General features: G+C 45.9%; 1 protein-coding gene across 4 annotated transcripts in view; it reads right to left on the bottom strand.

Moving 5' to 3' along the window:
- The window catches only part of MAPK4 (mitogen-activated protein kinase 4), a 127,646-nt gene that overhangs the window by 78,629 nt on the left and 29,479 nt on the right, over positions 1-19,538 (bottom strand). Inside the window, exon 1 of one of the 4 annotated variants that reach the window (XM_081150260.1) lies at positions 18,037-18,192. The exons of the other annotated variants lie outside the window; for them this stretch is intronic. The gene's annotated coding sequence lies outside the window, so the exon portion shown is untranslated. Of the gene's footprint in view, positions 1-18,036; positions 18,193-19,538 lie in introns of those variants that run through there. 4 annotated transcript variants of the gene reach the window in all.

The following is a 19,538-nucleotide window of genomic DNA, read 5'->3' on the forward strand; positions in this document are numbered from 1 at the left end:
TTGATTCTTTAGCATTGAACTCATGGTCAACAGCACTGTAAAGCATGCCCGAGTAAAGCTTATCTAACCCACCTATTTCTCCACAAGGCACATCACAGCCTTCCTGCGCTCAGGACGCTAGACAGCACTTCAGCTCTATGCTTAGGGGCATTTTAAACAGGATCATCAGCGAAAAGCACTAAAGTGCACAGAGGTGGCACTGAATAGACCACAGAAAGGATGTTCATCTATAGTAGGAGAGCTGAAGCCAGAATCACAGCGTGGCCTCCGTGGACCTCAGCTGGGAACATGCACATGGGGCAACTCAGTTTTTGGCTATTAAGTTCTGCACGTGTCCGTGAACAGCAGTGAAAGCACCATGAGAATTGATTTAGGGGGTAAAAATAAATATTAGTGGGTAGGCAAATTGGCAAATACAGAATCCGTGAATATGAGGATTGGCTGTACTCTGCTCTAGAAGGGGTGTAAGGAGAGGTGCTCAGTCATGTCTGTGGACTTGAGTTGGAACTCCAAGGCGGGTGGAGAAAATGAATGTGGAGGCTGACGAGGTGAGGGTGAGAAGCTGGCTCTGTGTAACAGAGTGATGGGCGGAGGCATGGCCAGAAAGGAAGGTGTGGTCAGATGGAGGAGGGCTGAGAATATCAGGATAAGGGAGTATGAGCTTCACCCCAGTAGTTAACTGAAAACCTGGCAAGCACAGAACCAGAGGAAAGCAGAATATCAGGACCTTGAAGGATGGATCAGCAGAGGACACTGGATAGAGGGGTCCCTACATCCAGGGTACTCCTGTATCCCCAGGATGGCGTTAAAAGGCTGGTCTGTCTAGAGGGAGCAAGAAGAGAAAATGGCTTCATGTGTAAGATCCCCAAGTCTCAGTACCCACCCAAAAAGAACAGAGCCAGGATCCATGCAGAATGAATGCTCCAAGGGCATTCCCCACCCCGCCCACTGGCTTCTCCTATGAGCCACGGGACTGTTTACCTGTCTGTCTGTCTCCTTTGCTAACATTCACTAGAGCCCTTGATGTGCCCAGACACTTGCACGTCCTAATAATGTGCTTGGTCCTCACAACGGAGGTGGGAGTTATTATTTCTCAGCCCATTTACAGATAGGAAACAGACAAGATTAGGTGGAGCTCTTTAAACTCTCTCGAAGCTGACAGTCCGAGGCCTGAGTCCTCAGCCGTAACCATGGACCTGGCAGCTCTTGCCTGCTTACTGCTGAATCCCTGCACTTGGAACAGAGTTGGGGAATCTGAGTGACTCCAGAAATATAAGCTGAGTGACTTTCATCTCTAACCTTCCCCGCAAGTGGCATTTGGTGCACCTAAAACCAGAGACCTGAGCTCATATCCTTCTTTCTCCAGCGGCTTCAACCAGGGCCACCTTCAAGGGCATATGATCTATGCAGTCCCACAGCACATGCTCAGGACTCGCACTTGGTTTAACGCTCTCCTGTGGCTGTCCTGAAAGTCTTAATAATTTTCAGACTAGGGGCCCACATCTTCATTTTCCATTGGGTCCCTCAAATTCAGTAGCCAGTCCTGCTCCTGACTCCCCAGTCTCCTCTCCCACAGGGTGCTTTGCTATTGGCCAAACCTGAGGATCAGAGACAAGTCTGTGCAAGCAGCCACTGCTTTGTTGAAAACTTTCCATCCCAAATTAACATGTGCATTTCTATTCTGGTTATGGAGCTAACTAATGCGTGTAACTTAATCACACTGTTGTTTGCTCAATCTGGCTGTAAACCGTGTAAACGCCATCCTCCTGGGAGCTTTCGCTGCCGGTAGGGGAATTAATACACGTCAAGCTCCTTAAGTGACTCTCTCAGGGTTCTGCTCTCAGAATTTCTAACCCTGAGCATGCTGTCCTTCAGCCTTGAGCGATGCCCTCCCTTGAATTATTGAATGTAAGCACCTACTCTTTTAAAAGTCCCCACAGATCAGAAAGAACAAAGCCAAACAATAAAACTCTAATCACATATTGTTTCTATCTTTCCATAGTGGACTTATGTCCTGAAATCTCTTTCCATAAAGTGTTTTAAAAAAGTTAAAGAAAATAGATCCTTTTCTCCTCCCAAGTCCAATCTGAATATAAAATAAAATTAAAATCCACAAATAACCAACTATCCCTAAGCTTTAGTTTACTAATCAAACAAATGGGTTGAACAACTTATCTAAATTTAATACCATGGAAAACAGAACAGCAGTTGGCTGTTAGCCATGAGAGTTGTGAGATACAAACGTCTGGCACTGTTGAGAAATACAGCGGGGTCCAAAGGAAGAATGTGGGTGGGAGAGAGGTTGGAGGGAAGAGACCCTGGTTCAGGCCCTCGTTCTGCTACTGATTAGCCTTAGAGTTGGGTTTATATCAATTCACTCTCTGGGCCTTGGTTTCCTCCTCTGAAAAACGCTGACAAAAATATTTGGGATAGTGAAATTAAATAAGACCATGGATCCAAAAAACACTTTGTGAAACCTTAAAGTTTTCCTCTAAAATATAAGATGTTCCTGGGACAAGATGTTGCATGTGCTTAATGGGCCTTCGGAAGGTCCACGCTTGATTCTAGCAGCTCCCAGGGAAACTGCCAGGACCCTAAAAGGATTTCAAGGAACCCAGGCACCAGGGAGGCAAGATCACAATGGAAAGAATTTCTACTCCCCCGTGGCCTGCCAGCCCTCGGCCTCCTAAAGCGATCAGATGCTGGATTTGGAAACAGTCAACCCGATCAAATTCTTCACACTTCTAATTACTTCATGATTTGTACACATTTTGGCAGTTGCTTCAAGGCTGTTTTATTAATTCACAGATTTTCACTATTTTTGCTTCTCCTTTTCTTGCCAATTAGCTGAGCTAGCTGCAACCTGGCATCTGGGGAGAGCTACCATGGGAAGCTGCCTTCCCTCCTCCCCAACCCCACCACTGGGGACCTTACCTCAGAGTGAGACTCATAAATCACCACAGGAGACAGATGGGTGGGGGGTGGCCTGGTGGGAGCTTATTCCCCAGTGACTAAATGTCTGTTTGCTCGGTTTTGAGAGAACACCCTGGATCGCCTCTCCCACTGCCTAATGCTGACACCACACATACCCCCAGTCCTGCGGCTCCCACTCAGAATCTAACACCTCAGGGAGACTGCCACTGTCACCAGACTTGGCCCACTAACCTCATGAAGGTTCTTCCATTAGGCTTCCAAAAATTGGAAGAGAACACCCAATGCAGCCAGGTCTCTGGTGTGGCCTGTAAACACCATTCAAACTCATGGCCAAGTGAGACCCCGCCCTTCATGTCATTCCTGGGCAGGCAGTACTGGGTAAGGGATCTGGCTTAAGTCCTGGCACTCATGGGCCTCCCCTCCCCTCCCCTCTCTAGAATGGGGATGCTGGCATGGTCTAAGAGTGTTAAATGCTATGAGTGCTAAATGCAGTCAAGGGATCATGATGAGCAGACAACTTTAGTTCAAGGGACCGGACGAGCAGATGACTTTGGTGCAAATATAGCCTAGTGGTATGGTGTTTTGGCTCCATTTTCAAATCAGAAGGATCTCAAGGCTGGCTTTTGGAATGGAGTAGAAAACATGGCTGAAGCCTCTCCTTGCCCTGGGGCCCAGCCTTACTCTGAAGTTAATGGTAGGAAGCTGGAAAGAATGTTCTGGAAGGGAGTGTCTGTGGCCTTACTGAGCATTGTTATCCATTGCAACACCCCCAGATGATTTTTGTCAGCTTCTTGCTTTCAGAATCTCCCTTCAGAGGGAGGTCTGGGTGGGATCCAGCCAAGGGAACACAACAGGAGCTGAAATGGAGGCCACTTGGCCAAGATGAGGGTGGGAAATGCATAGGTGCTGAGCTGGAATAGTAATGCTCTCCCTCCTTCTCTTAGTTACAGGGCTAATGAAAACACCCATTTGTCTTATAGATTGATGGGGGGCTGAATAGCTGGGAGGCTGGTTTCCCTGTGCATGGAGTATAGAGAAGCTCCCTTAAATGATAAATTATACCTACATGATGAACGACATCACACACTGATTAACATTAGCAAAGAGACACTCGGGCAAAGGGTAAGGCAATACAGGAAAGGACAGGACAAAGCCTCCTTCTGAACATCACTGAGATCTGGGTGCATGGGCAATACCATGAACTGAGGCTGTGGTTCATTCTGAGAATTTGGAATGAAATTCATTATCTGGAGCTTCTTGAGAGCTCCAGTAAGCCAGACAGACCTTGTCTGGCAGAGGTGTAAACTGAGGGAGGAAGGCAAAAACAGGAAAAGTGTGAGGAGGAGAAAGGAGGGAAAGAGGGCAAGGGAAAGGAAAACAGGTTCCAGTGGTGAGACACTACGGGAACAAGTAGGCCAAAAGTAAAGGCCTTGATGACCACTTGGAACAAAGATGACCAACCCACTAGCCACCCCAGAATCCTCCCAGCCTCTAGGGAGGCGTTTGGTGGAGGGTTATGGGACACAGGCTCCTTAATCTCTCTTGTGGCTCAGTATGCAAGAACGGTGGGCACCATGAAGCCCAATTCATTCGCCAGCCCCGATTCAAGTGGACCTGTCCCAAGAAGCCCTCTCTGACTACTTGATCTGCAGCATCCCTTCCTCTCGCTGACATCATATTCAGAGGAGGATTTTACCAGGTATGATGGTTAATTTTGTGTCAGCTTGGCCTGGGCGTGGTCCCTAGATAGTTGGTCAGACATTATTCTGGATGTTTCTGTGAGGGTGCTTTAGGGTGAGATTTTAAATCAGTAGACTTTTAAGCAAGGCAGATTGCCCTCCATAATGTGGGTGGGCCTCATTCAATCAGTTGAAGGTTTGCATAGAACACGCTGACCTCTGAGCAAGAGAAAATTCTGCCAGGAGATGGCCTTTGGATTTCAACTGCAATACTGGCTCTTCCCAGGTCTCCAGCCTGCCTGCCCTCCCTACAGATTTTGAGGTTGCCAGCCTCCATAATTGTGTGGGCCAATTCTTTAAAACAAACTGCTCTCTCTCTCTCTCTCTCCCTCTCTTTCTCTCTCTCTCTCCTATTTGCTCTGTCTCTCTGAAGAACCCTAACTAATACACCAAGAAACTAATGAAGCTTAAGCTGAGAGCTCCTCATTTGCAAGAATCCTGGAAGGGGCCCTAGCAGTTTTGTATTTCTTCTTTTTACAAGGGCCTCCAATATGATATAAACTTCAGACCTTGCCAATCCTGGATGCAGCCTGGACTTTGATATGGGCATTTACTGCCTCATGTCCACCCTAGTGTCCGTGCCTTATACTTTGTCTCGCCCACAATACCCATCTCCCCTCTCTAATTCAGGTGGAAGCTCCATGAAGGAAGGGACTCCTCTTCTACCCCTTCATCTCTTCTGCCATCTCTGTCACAGCCTGCTAAGAGCCTAATGCACATCTGTTAGTACAATGTTGGTTCTTGGTTCTTGGGGGCAGGCAGCTAGATAGGGGCTCTCAAAGAACAATGCTGGGGGCCCAGAAAAGGGGGAAATTGGAGGCAAGGGTGAAGCAAGGAAGAAGAAAAAACTAGCCACATTTCATGCTCAGCACCTTTGCACCCCTGGATTCTGGTCTACTTGAGGTCCTGGAGGCCAGCTATCCCTGATGCAGACCATGGTCCTTCTCCAGCATCTTCCCCTGTGCCCAACTCAGCTCAGAGAAGCACAAAGCTGGCTGAGTTTTCAAAGCAGCCTGTGCTTCGGCTTCTCACGCTGGTGTGCTGGGGCAAGGCAAGTCAACCAGAATGTGTATTTCATTTTCAGATATTTTTCATCTTCTAGGTACCCAAGAGAGTGAATTCGAATAGAAGCCAGTGCCATGGGCCAAGGGAGAAGATGTGGCTGTCTGGCCAGGCTGAGTGTTTTGACAAAACTTACAGCTGACTCAACACTCTTTAAGTGGTCCATTGGGTGCTCAAGGTCATTTTCTGAACACATTAAATTCTCTGAAGACCCCAAGGCAGCCAAAACTTCCCAGGAGGCTGCACCAGGAGGGTGTACCAGGCAGGGCCTCCAGGAAGGACACCTGCATATCTTGGAAGATATTTGACTTAAAACAATATTATCACCAATGACACCACCTCCACAAAACTAACTCAGAGCTTATTTATAAAAAGCAAGTAAACCAAGGTACAAAAAGTTGAATTTAGGCAAAAGACGAAGATGGTGCTTATTCTTTACTCCACAAATGGAGTCACCATTGGTATGTTTAAAAAGAAAAACAACAAAAACAATTGCTGCTTTTTAAAAAATTACAAATTTACTGTAAAAAAATCATGTAATAAAGATATGAAAAAAGAACCAGGAAGAATAACCCTAGCACCCCAGATAATATAATCCTGGCTGTATATAATAATATACTATAAAAAATTCTGTGAGCAAAGAGACTGCTCCATCATTTAATAGCTCCGCGGCATCATCACAATTTACTCATGTGTTGATTTCCCTTAAATAGTGTACTCTTCTAGAACCTTCAATAAAATATTTGCAAATTAAAACAATGCACAAGTCTCTTGGAATGTAATTAGGAAATCATAATTTGGCTGGTGCTCTCATATTCTGTTTCCATTTGTACAAGAGGCCCTAAAAAGCCAGTATACTCATATAGTCATTCATTCTTTTTTTCTTCCTTTTCCATATATGAGCATTTATTTTCCAATATTGTCAGCAACATGGGAGAGTGACAGGTCATCCACAAAAATATGCTCTACCCCCCTTAGTCAGTCACTCTTTCACCAGATGCTGATTACACACTATGTTCCTATCATTGTATCAGTACTGAGATACAACGGTAAACCAGTAGACAGACAGGTCCCTGCTATAGTGGAACACTGCAGGGAGAGAAGACAGATAATATGTAAGAAAACAGAGAGAAAATAAAATCAGATTTCAATAAGGGCCATGAAAGAAATAAACAGAGATAGGTGATGTAACAGCATCTTTCAGGGGAGGGTATTATTTTAGCTAGAAGCCCTCTCTGAAAAGATGTCATTTGGGCTGAGACCTGAAAGATAAGGAGGAGCCATCCAAGTAAACAGCTGGAGGAAGAGTAATCCAGGCAGAGAAAACAGCAAGTGCAAAGGCCCTGGGGCACGAAAGAGCTTGGTATATTCAAGAAAGACTAGTAGGGCTGAAGCAAGAGGAGCAGTAAGGAACAAGTTTGAAGGGCAGATCACACAGAGTCTTGTGTAGCACAGTAAGGAGTTTTAACTTTATTCCAGTGTACTGGGAAGCTGGGAAGTGTTGTGATCTAATTTGCATGTTTACAAGTTCCCTCTGGCTGATACCTGAAATGTGAAGAATGTACAGGGAAGGGGGTAGCAAGAGTGAAAACGGGAAGATCAGTAAGGAGCCACTGAGGTGATCCAGGTGGGTGAGATGATGGCTTAAACTTGGATGTCAGGGTCAAAGTGGGGGGTGGAGAGAGATGCTAAATGCCTTCTGGACATGGAACTAATAGGATTTGCTGACAGATCAGCTGTAAGGAATGAGGACAGGAAAAATTAAAGAAAGATTCCTAATTATTTAGCTTTGCTGACTCAGTATTGATGGTCCCACTTAGCAAAGATGGGAAAGTCTGGGGCACAGGCAGATTTAGGAGGAATCTAAATGAGTTTGTTAAAACTCTATACTGTTGCACAATGTCAATAATTCTTTTGAGGTCCATTCCCCCCACCCTCCCACTCCAAGGACCTTGGAACTTCAATCACTGAGACCTGCTGAACCAGGTTCTGCCTAGGAATTAACCACTTCCAGACCTGAGACTGCAGGGAACTCACCTCACTCCATGGAGATTTTCCCCATCTCTGACCAAATAAATAGAATAAATACCCTCTTCTTTACTCCTACAACTCTCTTAAAGGCTGAGAAATGATGCCCACAGAGCTAGTTCAGCTCCTGGAAAGGAGACATACTATAAATTATTTTGTTTCCTTAGCTGTCTCCTGAATTAACTAATCGTGTGCACACAGGAGATATTTATCTTACACCACAGGCTTTGTCTCTGAAAAAAAATCTTTGCGGAACAGTATCTGAAATGATACAATTTATGTGACTGTACAGGTCACCGATTTCCCCCCAGTGATCATTAATTGGCTTGGGGACACTGGCACTCACCCTCCTTATGAGTGATGCTCACATTGAAAGCCTGAAACCCATCTACTTGGCAATAAGTGGTGGCTGCTACTCAACCATTCACAAAGTGGTCTTTCTTGGCCTGGAAAAATTATTGTTTTATAAACAAATGCTGCCATTCCAAACCTACTCTGCCTAAGTCACAACCACAAGTTAGGGACTCAGTGCCATCCGAGAGTGAGCTATTCTCAGGAACATGTCAACCTTTTATGTGCCTCCCAAGTTCCCCTTCAGGAATGAGGGACTTATTGCCAAGGCCACTAACCCTAACCCTAACCTACAAATCTGAATTTTATTAATCTGTTCCTCGGGTAATTACACGCTCCTGAAAGTTTGAGAAATTCTAGAAAGAACCCGATTTGGAATCAGAAGATGCAAGTTTTTAGTCTTAGCTCTGCATCTGTCTTTTAGCAAGTCACATGTCCTCCTGGGTCCCATTTTGCTTTTCAACTCTAACACTTCCAACTGGATGGTTGTTAAGGCCCCTTCTGGAAGGAGAAGGGGTCAGTCACATTCCCCACTGGGAATCCATGCCAAAGGAAAAAAGTTGGCCCAAGAGCCTGGATTCCTGAGGGTAACTAAATAAATCTTTGGGACAAATAAATATTCAGCAAGCGATCAGGCCTCAGCACAAGTGAAGTGCATGACTACGACTGCCAACCCAAATAAAGAAGCTGCACCGTCTGCATTTCCTTGGGAGAGTCAACACCCCAGTTCTGGTGTGACTGGCGCCTCTGCAGCACAGTCTAGCGTCCCTGCTCACGCCAAGCTGCCCGTGGTCCAGCCCAAGGTTGCGCCTCCTCTGTCACCAACAATGCAGACAGAAAGGACTGCAGAGGTGAAAGGGAGAGACACATCGATCTGACTTCTGATTCTCAGCTTTGCGAGAAGGAGGAAGTGCTTAAAAATAATGCCCAAAGGAGGTTTCCATGAGTATGAATGTGTCACTCCCTTGGGGAAGGAGGTATCACTGAAAACACCCAGGCAGGCAGGAGCAACCATCAAGGACAGTTGAGATTTGCTTGTCTCATTGGGTGAGTCAAGGATTCTAGGTCCAGTTTAATGTAAACTCCTGAATTTTGATGAGGCAGTTCACATGCTGGGTAAATATCATAATGACTCACAGAAAAATAAATCATGGCTGGTCATTTCATTTTTCTGACACAGGATCTCATACACCTTCAGCCAGGACTCTCTGGCTGGATCATGTTAATCCAGGTTTATAGAAATTCGAGTCTTCACAATAGATCCTTCAAATAATTCTTTCTTTTGCAGGGGGATCACCAGGCAGGTCAGCACCGTGATACATGAAGGATGAGAGAGAACTGAGCATGTTAAGACTGGAGGTGGAGGTGAGTTGGCTTCAAATATTTGAAGGACTGCTGTGGATGGCAGATCAAATTGATAGGGGCTGATCTGGAGGGTAGAAAGGGGCTTTCAGGTGCATACTTAATATCTATATATATCAGAAAAGCAAGCTTCAGGGCAAAAGAAGAAAGTTATCAGGTATGCTGGTACGCTTCTCCAAAGGAACCGCTAACTCCTAATAAAGCAGCAAGCTCTCTGTCATAGGACGTGTTCGAGAAGGAACAGTGACAATTTGTCAAGGATGATGCAAAGAAGCCTGGCATTGGAAAAACTCTGAGCATCTTCGGTGCAAAGACTTTAGGATTCTGTGCACAGGAACAGTTACAGAGTTAGAAACCAAGATGGGTGAGGAGTGGTTAAAGGTCTATGGTGAGGGGCCAGAGTCAAGATAACAGGAATGTTCTAGAGAGGATTCTAAATCATAAGATGAGTGAGTGGGTCAGAAGTCCTGTCACATTTCTGCAGTTTGATTCTGGGGATAACAACCAATTGGCCCACCAGGATAGCTGCAGTCAATGATCCCCAAGCCTCCGCAGCTCCAGGATCACACAGGTCGGATAAATAACTTCATCGGTTCTGCGATGGAGTTTGTAATGAGACCCCCTTACGTGGAGCTACTGAGTGAAGCCGACTGGAGTTCGTCAAGCGTTTAACAAACTGGGATAAGCAGGAGTCTAAAATCAAAGGCAGTTTAATCCCTGGAGAGTCAAGTTTGACAAAAATTCATATCATGGGGTTTTCCAGAGGCTTATCCTTCTTTTTAACTGTTTAAAGTGCTTTAAACTCTGTACTTTATTTCCTGCCATGCACAGCACTGAAAAAACTGAATCATTTTTCTCCTTGATTTACAAGGCTCAAGTAGTTTTCTCTGTGAAAAAAAGAATTCTTTCCATCTTGCCTCTGAAATGACAGAAACTACATATTAGTTGTGTTTAAACTGTTTTACCCAGAACAGACTAACTCTAGTGTGCCTCGCCTTGAGAGAACCTGCGAAAATCCAAGAGCAGAGAGAAAAACCCACTGACAATTATTCAGTTTATAAAAGGGTCCTTCATCTGGCACAGTTTAGCCTTAGAGCTGAAACCGTACAGATGAGGTTGATGGTGGGGACAATAAGAGTGGTCCCCATTTACTTAACATTCCCTTTATGCCAAGCTCACCAATATAAGCCCTCTCAACCATATTATCTTGTTTAAGCCTCAAGACAATCCCAAGAGGTAAATAACAGCAGCAATATTTTATAAAAAAGGAAATAATATGTTAGAGATGAGGCTCAGGGAAGGTAAATACCTCAGCCTGAGGTGTCACAGAGAGTACGTGGGCAGAGCTGGAATTTTAATCCAGGCAATCTGACTCCATACCACACTCCTCTAGGCACCACAGTGTCCAGGCACTCTCAAACTTTCTTTTTAGCTGTAATGGCCCTCTTCCTCCCCCACCCCCACACAGCCAATAAAAACAGAGGTGCCACGACTAATACATACGTAAGAAAAATTCATAGCCAAGCTTTAGCCCTTGAAATTACCCTGAAAAGCCCTAAGGCTCCTTGGAACCCAATTTGTAAGCCAGCAGTCTAGTCCAAAGCCCTCATTTTACTAAAAGTGAACTGAAGCCAAGAGAAGTAGTGTAACTGGCTCAAGCTCACTTTACTAGGCTACGGCTGGTTGTGGATTTGAACCCAGGTCAGTGTACCCCCCCCCACTTCCATCAGGTGTCTTGGAAGAGTCAGGAACCTCAGCTAAACATTTCAGGTAACATCTGGCCTGCAGTGTGCTTAAAACCATCCAAAGCTTTTTCCTATATAGAGTCTATTGTTTTGATGAATTACAAGTGAACGTCGGCAAACTTGTATCCTTGAATCTGTATCCTTAACTCTAAATTATCATCCTTCCTTCCAAATTTATATAAAAAATATATACTTGTGGCTGAGATTACTGGTTGTCACCCCAGTTATGTTCTCCCCTCCTGTCATGGAAACATCATTTTTAGTTGGACACGAAAACGCCCGGGGGAAGACTACATTTCTCAGCCATCTGTGGGCAGTAGGATGTGCTCAGAATTGATATGTGCAACTTCAGGGTCAAACCCTTGAAAAGGGGAGCATTCCCTGCTTAGAAACCCTTTCCCTTCCTTCTGGCTGAAATGCAGATATGATGGGAACCATCTCAAGCCATTCAGATGAGGGCAACATCTTAGGGAAGGAGAGCAATGAGATAGAGGGAGCCTGGGTCATTGACTGAGGAGCTGCCATAACTTCATGGACTACTTACGCTTACAAGGTTATGTGAGAAGGAGATAAACTTCCATGATTAAGTCATTAATCATTTGGGGCAGCAACCACCCCCTTAGACTTGGGCAAGAAGGGCATGCGCATGGATCCCCACTTCAGAAAGCCCTGGATTGTCATACACCTACCCCCCCCCCACACACACACACACACAATTATTAAAGAATATGTGGGTCCTCCAGTCACTCAGGATCCAGGGCTGAGCACCAACGCAGTGTGACCAGTACCTTGAACAGCACCTAACATCATTTAAGCCCCAGGGAAACATTTCTCATCTCTTGCCTTAGGTCTCAAAACAAAGGGCCACTGTGTCCAAATGCTATGAAAGATTGGGGACTTTGCCATTGGCAGGATCAGGGACAGATGCAGCTTCAGAGTGCAGAGAGAATGTGAGCAGTGCCAGCACTTGCGTATTAACTCATCAAATCCTTCTCAGATAGCATCAATGCAACAGATTTCTGCATAATGAAGATATATTATTTCCCAGAAGGGTGGAATATCCTTTCTTTTTTTTGCTTCTCTTCATCTTGGTTCCAGCAGTACCACTGGATTAGTTCAGTATTTACAAGAGTTGCATATGGAAGTGGAGAAATAGTTTGCAATATTAAATTCATAGAATGCTTAAATTTACACACATCTATGTAGGTCTAGAGATAATATATGTGAAATGTAATCCCAATTCTTTACATTAGCAACTAGATGGACTTCAAAAGCTACAATTACAAACAGTTTTACTTTAATAACAGTGTTTAATAAGATTTGGAACTAAATGTTCAAGAAATTAAGCCTTATTTAAATTATTTAAGTTTAAAATTTTATAGTTTATAGTCTTATTTGGTCACGTAGTGTATACATATGTAAAAAAAATCACCAAGCTGTACATTTAAGATTCATGAGCTTTACTTTATGGTAACATACTTCAATCTTCACAAATCTAAATTAAAAACAGAGGATGAGAGAAGTACGCCCAAGGGCTCTGTGTGAAGAGCACAGGCCCAGTGCTGTACAAAGAGTCCGTATTCTTATCAGGGGAAAGTGAAACCCTGTGAGCATCAGAGTCCTCCTCAGTTGTTTAATCCAGTGTCCCCATGTCCCCAAATCTTGCTAATGGAGATGGGTGCCATTTCCTCTGGGCCACTTTGTCCCTCTCTGTAGACCTTGAAGATTAACTACTGTTTCATTAAATGGTGCTCTGAAGTCTTCCTTGAGGGCAGGGAACAATGTCCCAGCTGTCAGAGAGGTGTGCAGCTCTCCCTAGGGTGACATCTGCAAGGGTACACTCTGGCCCGGATAAGAGCTCAGTGACACCTTCCAGCAAAAGTCTGCTCTGCTCGCTCACCTGGCGGAGGTATGTGAGGGTGCGCCGAGGGCTGCTCCCGACGGGGTTTCTCTGCTACAGACTTTCTGCGTCCACGAACAAGTAACTGCTGGGTGTTCTCTTGTCGTCTCTACGTTCACTTTAAAAACTGTAGGAAGTTGCACATCATTGGCTCTAAGTGGGAAGATGATGCCGAGAAAACGTACAACATCGGAGATGCCAGGTGCCAGATCCCAGAAATGGAGGAATAAATAGCTTCTCTCGACCACACATGTCATTGGAGAAATTGTCTCCAAATTAGTACATGGGAGATTGGTAAGAAACCACTCCTTTTGAAACCCTCCTCCTGCAAGCAATGTGAACTTCTCTCCCTTCCCTGAACTCAAACTGGGAAGCTTAGGTAAAAAGGGAAACAAAAGTGCTTATGTAATTCTCATTTTTTATTAGGGAAGGGCATCAATTTAATGAGAGAAAAAATTTTCCATGACACTAAATAAAGAAATTTAATTAAGTGGGACTTTAAATAGGGACTATGGAATGACGCAACGGATAACGTCTTCAGTGGTAGCTCTTCAGAAGTCACAAGAACTCATTATGTGGCTTCTTATTACTGGATCAAACAGAGTTAGGCCATTGCAACACAAGACTGGTCAATTATCTGCAAAACCATCAAAGATGACAGTTATGGCTTGCTCAGTGCTTTGCCAGGCCAGGAAGGGGAGTAACATCATTTCTCAAGACAGTTCCAGAATATAAAGGAAATTCTTCCCTTCAGAGAACATGACTGAGAACAGAAAGATGACCACATGCCTAGGAGATGACTGGTGGAAATACACATGATGAGAGCGAGTCCTGAGATCTGCCCATTTCCAAAGTGATCATCTTCCTGTGAGTGTCTGAACTGCCAACCCAATTCATCCCTCAGGCTATTTCCATGAACTTCCTCCACTGCTCAGACCAGCACTTTTCTGGAAGTAAGACTCTTCATTCTCACACTGTTGACAGGGCCGCCAAGGGTCATGTCAAAACATTACGCACAGCCAAGAGCAGTGGTCAAAGAGGAGAAGGGATAAAAGAAAAAATAGTCCAAACACCCAAACCCAAGGCAGGATACACAGAGGTTAAGATCTTAGGATTCAGGATTAGAAGACCTGGTGAAGGCCGGGGGGGGGGGGGGGGGGGGGAGTATAGGAGGGTAGGGAAGCCAATGGGAGAAAAGGGGGGATATCTACAATACCTTCAACAATAAGGATTTTTTTTTTAAAAGAATTAGAAGACCTGGGCTCAAGTCCCAGTTTCATCACTCAACCATTTGTGAGATCGTGGGCAGGTTATCTTATCTCTCTAAACTTCCCTTTCCTGTTGCTGTAAAAATGGGTATAATAACAGTACTCAGGCCCCACGGTTGTGGGGAGGAATTACTGAAACGGAGTCGGTAAGGCCTCCACATAGGGCTTGGCACAGAGTAAGTGTTCAGCAGATGTTTACTGTGATGATGACTGAGAACGCTTCTATGCATAGATGACCCAGTATCACCCAGCAGAGAGGTTATGCTGCAGGAGGAAATGACACCAAAATCTCAATGGCTTAACACTGCCAAGTTGATATTTTATTCATGCCTGTGTTCACCTGGGGTCCCACGCTGGCAGAGGCTTCGCTTTCATCTGTCCCTCCTCAGTCACCGCACAGCAAGCTCAGAGCTTCTGTCCGAAAGGGTCACTTCTGCTCACAAGACGTTGGTCCAGGGGTCAGCACACCATCACCTGCGGGCCAGATGCCTGCTTTTCTGAATGAAGTTTTATTGGAACACGGCTGCATTTCTCCTTTGCATCTCGTCTGTGGCTGCTTCCACACCAGGACAGCAGAGCTGAGCAATTGCAGGAGAGACGGTAGGGCCCCTGAACTGAAACTATTTACCATCTAGTCCTTTAAGAAAAAGCTCCTGCATTGGCCTGAGCAAGGCACACGATCACACCTAACTTTGACAAAGACAGGAAAATGCAATACTACTGTGGTCCTGGAAGGCAGAGAACTAGAAATATGTGGCGGGCAGTGCTGAAGACTACCACAGGACTCAGACCAGGCTGTCCACAGGGCAGCATTTTTATAAGCTCTTTTCCCAGGAGCAGGCATGGGCTTGAATGAAAGCCGATATTACTAGGCTCATCTCACTCAAGCACTATTTCACTGGGTGACATCCCTGCTCAGGAACCTTTTTAAAAAAGATTTTTCATTGATTTTTAGAGAGAGGAAGGGAGAGGAGAGAGAGAAACATCAATGTGTGAGCAAGACACCCTTCAGCTGCCTCCTGCACACCGCCTACTGGAAATCTAGCCTGCAGCCCTGGCACGTGCCCTGACCAGGAATCTAACCAGCAACCTTTTGGTGCACAGGATGACGCCCGACCAACTGAGCCACACAGTCCAGTCCTTCCTGCTTGGGAACCTTGAATGGATCCCCAGTATATAAAACATAAAACTCCAACTCCTCTGCTTGGCAATCAAGGCCCTCAAAATGCTAGCCCCTTTTACCCATATTTTCCCCATTATCCCTTGGCCAGGAACCCTCTGCTTCTATCTGTCTAATCCACCTAAAAAACTAAGAAAATGTCCATGGCCACACAGTGACCTCTTTCTTTCTTTTTTGTTCTTGGACCTTACGAGGAACATAAACCCAGAATTCCATGTCTCTCAGGATGCCTTACAGAGCATTGGGACTGAGCAATAATCTGCCCACACCTCTCTTCCCCTTTGAGATCATGGCCCCAAGCCACTCTCTGATCTTTCCCTCTGACTGCCACTTACCTGAAGTTCAGGGAGATCTGGAAGGACTGGGACCCGGCTAAAGCAATGGACAGCCTGCCATGTTCCCTGGGGAAGCAGAGCAGCAGCCAAGTCAGCTGAAAGAGGACCAGAGGGCCAGGTCCTCCCAGGAGAGCCGGCTTCCTGCTAGGGAGGGATGGCCTCTGGAAGGAAGCTTGGGCTGTGGGCCTTCTCTCCACCTCCTGGGAGGAATGGCAGCTCAGCTGCCCCGGCAGACATCCCCAACGAAAACAACCTCAAGCGTGTACTGAATATCTAAGGAGATTGGCAATCAAACTGCCCAGTTACCAGTGACCCTGAAAAAGCCCCTGAGCAAGGACACATCAGCCATGAAAGCAGGGGCATAGAGATTTCCTTTCGCACAGTGGGAAGGGACACCCCTGCTGCTGCCCTATTTTGTTCTGGCCCCCAGAGCAGAGGCTCACTCTGGGAGAAGTGTTTTGAACAGGCAAAGCTTCATCAGGGCCCCACCTAAACAAAATCCGTATCTTTGTCCCTGGCACTTCCTCTCCAAGCAGTACCTGCATCCTCCTGGGAGCCCTCTCTTGGTGATTTTCTCAACATAAAGACCAAGGGCTGGTCCCAGAGGGAAGATGTCACCTGATGCTTACCTTGTAGTTAGAAGAATGGCCCTTCGAGGTAAACAGATCTGGGTTTCAACTTCAGCTTCTCTAATTAGCTGTGTGGCTTTGGATAAGTCACTTAACTTCTCTGAGCCTCGAACTTCTCATTATATAAAGTATCTACCTGATAGGGTTGATAGCATCTGCGCTGACATGCTGATGTGCGCCCAGGACTTAGTCCATGGTAAGAGCTTAATAAATGACAGTGGCTATGGCAGTAATGTCAGGCTGTAATTACCATCTTCCTCCTTAATGGAGAAACATGTGCAGGAATTTAAGGCTCTGTCTCTTGCTAGATCATTTGTCACAGACGTTCAAATCTGTTACCCATTTACCAACTATGTATCTCTGTGAAAGATGCAAATCAAAATCCAGGCTGGTTCAGCCCTGGCCAATGGGGCTCAGTGGTTAGAGGGTTTGCCTGCCCACCAGAGGGTCACGGGTTCGATTCCCAGTCAGGGTCAGGTACCTGGGTTGCAGGTTCGATCCCTGCCTATGGTCAGGGCATGTGTGGAAGGCAACTAATCGATGTGTCTCTCTCACATAGATGTTTCCCTCTCCCTCTCTCTCTCTCTGTCTCTCTCTCCCCTTCCCCACATCCTTCCACTCTCTCTGAAAATCAATGGAAAAAATATCCTCACTCTTTTGGTGAGGATTAAAAAAAAAATCCAGGCTGGGTCACACCAGAGTGACAGGTGGGGCAAAGCCCCCACTCCAGGCCACTCTACTTCCAAGGCTGGCTGCTGCGAAAAAGCCAAGCAAACTTGAGCACAGACCCCCCCAGTGACAGTCTTTGCCATCCAAAGTGAAATATTCCACAGGCTTTTCCCTGGTAGAACTAAAATATGTTTGCTCCCAACTTAGCAAAACGTAACAGTGGGTAAGGCCTTCTAGGGCAAGACAAGGAGCAGACGTTAAAAATAGAAGTTGGAAAAGGGCTGCTTTATTGACAGGCATCAGTCTTCCTCAGCTCCATTATCCTCCAGGCTCTGTGTGTGCTCATGTGTGTCTGTAAAACTCCTTCAGCTCCAACAGGAGTCAGATTTGTGGCTCTTTCTAATAGTGCAAGCGAGCCTGCATCTCATGGATTAGGGGGCAATTTACAAACATTAACTTCTGTCACCATGTGAAGTGATGCCGCATTTATCCAGAACGATCTGGGTACTGGGTATGTTAGATAATTTGCCTTAACAAATGACAGAAGGACGATTTATCACTTTCCGTATCGCAACTTGAACATTCACCACTTTGTTGGAAGTTCTAAAGCTTATCACATAGTTTCCTGCCTCATTAAACAAAGCATGCTAAAAATCACTTAATCATCTCTCAATAACTCAGGGCTATTATTATAAACATCAACCATTACACCAGGCTTTAAAACAATGTCACTATTCAAGAACTACTTATGTCTGGGACTATTTTGTCTTTTTTTCCTACCCAAATGGCCCCAGAATTTAGAAGTTCTCTCGCCTGATTTTTATACAGTGGTACCTCGGTTTTCGAACCTCTCCGTTGACAAACATTTCGGTTCACAAAGCCTAAACCCGGAAGGAAATGCTTCGGTTTTCGAACATGCCTCGGAAGTCGACCATGCCACGCGGCTTCCACTGAGAGCAAGATCCTGAGGCCCAGCTGTCGGCTGTGGATCCCTCGGTTTTCGAACGTTTCAGAACTCGAGCAGTCTTCTGGAACGGATTCCATTCGAAAACCGAGGTACCGCTGTACTTCTGTGACTTCTTTTACTATGAGCAGTCGCTTCTTGCTGCTTTGAGTACTCCTGCCACCAATTCCTTTTAATTTGGTGTTTCTAATCTCCTGTGAAGTAGGAAAGCAAATCGAACTTACTAGAACTCCATGTAAACCAAGAGCAAATAAACTCTAAGAGCTGAAGAGGCTCTTTTATGAGTAAAAACCTGAGTAATGCACCAGTGTAATGAACCTGCCTGTCAGGAGGAAGCTTTGATAACGAGAGAGAGAGAGAGAAGGGGGGGGGGGAGAGAGGGAGGGGAGGAGAGAGAGAGAGAGGGAGAGAGAGAGAGAGAAGAATAATGAACACTTATCGGTGTTCGCAGGATGCTGGGCAGTGTTCTAGGGCCTTTGCACGTATGAACTAGTTTCCTCCACAACAGGCCTATGAAAGGGGCACTACTATACCCACTTTGCAGATTAGTATCTGAGGCACAGAGAAGTGAAGACTGATCACAAGGGGCTGGAGTGGAAGATGGGTTCTGGAAGTGACAGAGAGGCATTTGCTGGTATGGTCGTGGCTCCTGCAGAAACCCCAGGAATGGCGATGGCAGGGGGAGCAGGAGGGTGAGGAGGCAGGACACTGGCAGAAAGCTGGCATGTGGCTGCCTAGCACAAAGGCCTCCTCTCTGAGGCAGCTACAGGGGGAGAGGAGATGTGGGTGTCCCCTAACCAGGTGCCTTAGGTGCTAAGAAGTCCCTAATACAGCCATTTTTACTCCGTGGAACAGAGGGGAGATGGGAAATGAAAGCCCATTGACCCAGCAGAGCTCTGTGGTGGCTGATGACTCCTCGCTCTGGTCAGCATCACCTTGAGAACTGGGGGACCGGGACAGGGAGTGAGCCTGCTGACACCACTGGCGAGGGACTGACCCCTCTGCTTTCTGGCCAAATTGTCTGCCAGGTTCTTCTGGTAACAACCAACAGCTTCTGGTTTAGCCGAGAAATAACAGCCCCTCCCTGCTACCTCCCTGCCAGGTATACGACATGATTTAAGCAAGTCTTAGATGAAATTCAGCCAACTGTTTAATGTTTATTAGCAAGCCTGCAAACACAGTCACACGAACAGTTCCTGTAGCTCAGGGAAGTCATCTTGTAGCTTTGGGACCTCAGCCAGCACCTTACTTCTATCTGGACACAGGCAGCTTGGCTCCCAGGAGCCCCGGGCACCCACCACCTGGGCTTGCAGACTCTTCTACTGCCTTCACCCAGGAAGGGCGCCCTGGACAACCTTCCTAACCAATCACC

The sequence above is a fragment of the Miniopterus schreibersii genome (genome assembly GCF_964146895.1).
Source record: "Miniopterus schreibersii genome assembly, chromosome: 10".
In the NCBI taxonomy this organism is placed as follows: domain Eukaryota; kingdom Metazoa; phylum Chordata; class Mammalia; order Chiroptera; family Miniopteridae; genus Miniopterus; species Miniopterus schreibersii.